Source organism: Formica exsecta, unplaced genomic scaffold (genome assembly GCF_003651465.1).
Source record: "Formica exsecta isolate Colony F162 unplaced genomic scaffold, ASM365146v1 scaffold341, whole genome shotgun sequence".
Lineage (NCBI taxonomy): Eukaryota > Metazoa > Arthropoda > Insecta > Hymenoptera > Formicidae > Formica > Formica exsecta.
Window position 1 is genome coordinate 85,683 of NW_021850665.1, and position 2,127 is coordinate 87,809.

At 30.3% G+C, this 2,127-nt stretch overlaps 1 long non-coding RNA gene across 1 annotated transcript; it reads left to right on the top strand.

Annotated features, from left to right (window-relative positions):
• Positions 1 to 1,116: 1,116 nt before the first annotated feature.
• LOC115238476 lies at positions 1,117 to 2,046 on the top strand. Its single transcript, XR_003884507.1, has 3 exons — positions 1,117 to 1,205; positions 1,325 to 1,473; positions 1,579 to 2,046. It is a non-coding gene; the product is annotated as an uncharacterized LOC115238476 (long non-coding RNA).
• Positions 2,047 to 2,127: the final 81 nt, after the last annotated feature.

Sequence of the window (2,127 nt, forward strand, 5' to 3'; positions counted from 1 at the left end):
AATAAATCGATTATATCAATTCAAATTTATCTCGAATTCTTTACGCTGCTACTTCGTTTTAATAACTTTCTCTAAACAGTGCTCTTGTGTAAAATCTTGATGTTCAGAAAGTTGGAACTATCCCAATTGTAAGCCTCAAATTTATTTATATTTTTATCTGTTTCATTCTTATTTATATTCTTATTTATATTTTTATCTGTTTGACAATTCTATATAGAAATGTGTGATACATTAAAAAAAAAATCGAAGCGAAGCTTTTCAGAAGCTTGGCTTAGTGATGATCGATTTAAATCTTGGATACGCAAAGTATCATTTGATGATAGCCTTTTCCATTGTATTATATGTAATAAAAATTTTTCGTGCAGTTTATCGCACGTTAAAAGACATGCGGATTCTGCGTGTCATAAAGAAAATGCATCGTTATTATTAAATAATAACAATATAATATAAGTTCAAATACAATAATACGAAAACGTTTTAAACAACAATGGTTAGATATCGATTTCTTTAAGCCATGGCTACGCGAAGTGTCACATGACGTTAATTAATTTTTCTGCGCGTTTTGTAATATATCTGTTATTAGTTTGTCTCAAATCTATCGTCACGCAGAATATCCAAGAAACATATTATAAAATGTAAAGAAAATGAAACAAACAAGATTTCATTTATTTTTACAAATCACAAACATTTTATGTACAATTAAGCTGCTTCGAGGAAGCTATTATTAATTTCATTTAAAAAATTTATGTGCCTTGAAAAACCGAGAGTTTATCAATACAATTTAGACTTTCAACAACATCTCTCACTGATTCTGGCTCAGGTATTAGCCACTTTATATGCTTTTGTTTAAAATATATCTCTCCGTTCATGTTCGAATCAATGATCATATTCAATTTTATAGTAAAAGCATTATCTGCTTTCACAAATAGTATGCGGTGATCTTGCGCAACAAATCCCCAAGCTTCATGTGGCAATTGAATGAGTTTTGCATTCTTTCGTAGATGTTGAAACAGGCAATTTTTGCATGTCTTTGCAATCCTGTAGTCGCCGTGTATTTCGCAACCCGCTTTTACGAATCTTTCCTCAATCTTTTCTCGATATTCGCGGTACGCGGTAGCATCGCGACGTCAAGATATAATAATAAAACGTTAAGGTTATAAGGTTATATTTGAATCTGTTGCAGAAAATATATTTGGTGCTATCGAGTAAGTAGATTGATTAAAATTTTGTATATATACCTGCTTATACATGTTTATTTATTGTTTTATAAGTATATTTCTTGATTATATCTGAATATTATCTAAATTATAGCGCTTATTTGCAGGGTAAAGCGAAAAGAAGACCGGTATACTTTTATAGCTGGGATTTCTTCAGCTGGAATTGCATACGGTCTTATACCGTATGCAATCCCAGCTGAAGAACTTTGCTAAACAGCGTAACATATTGGTTATAAAGATTTGGCAGTAACAGATAGTAAGTACAATTAATTAGCACATATAAAACATTGAGTAGCACATATAAAACCAGATATGTAAACTAAATTAAATATTACAATTCTGTTCTTTTCCTCACATACAGATAGAGGGAAGTGCAATCCAGCGCTTATAATCGAACACAATGACTTGGGTTCTCAAAGGTTTTACAATGCACGGAGTAAGCAAAGTTTCAAATATGATCACTTGAGGAAGGAAGTGCAAAATTATGAACCTTATGAACCAGATCCTATAGCGGAGCATTGGAGGTCAGCTTTTCAAGACGAGATAACAAATTATACTCAAAGTCATTATAGACACGGCGCCTGCTCAGTTTTTGGAATAAGAATATTAAAAGAAATAATTTAAAAAAAGAGAAGAAAAGCGCATTTTGCGTGAAGTCTGGACGTATAATATGCATGGGAGCAAACTATAACAATACTAAATAGGATTCAATAAAATTAACGAATGCCAATTCTACATAAATAAAACTGTATTATCAACAATAATATATATGTTCAAAAATAATATATATGTGCTTATATTATATTATCTCACAATAATACAGTATAGTTTTATTTATGTAGAATTGGCATTCGTTAATTTTATTTTTAGTATATAATGTTCAACAATAATATATATGTGCTTACATTAT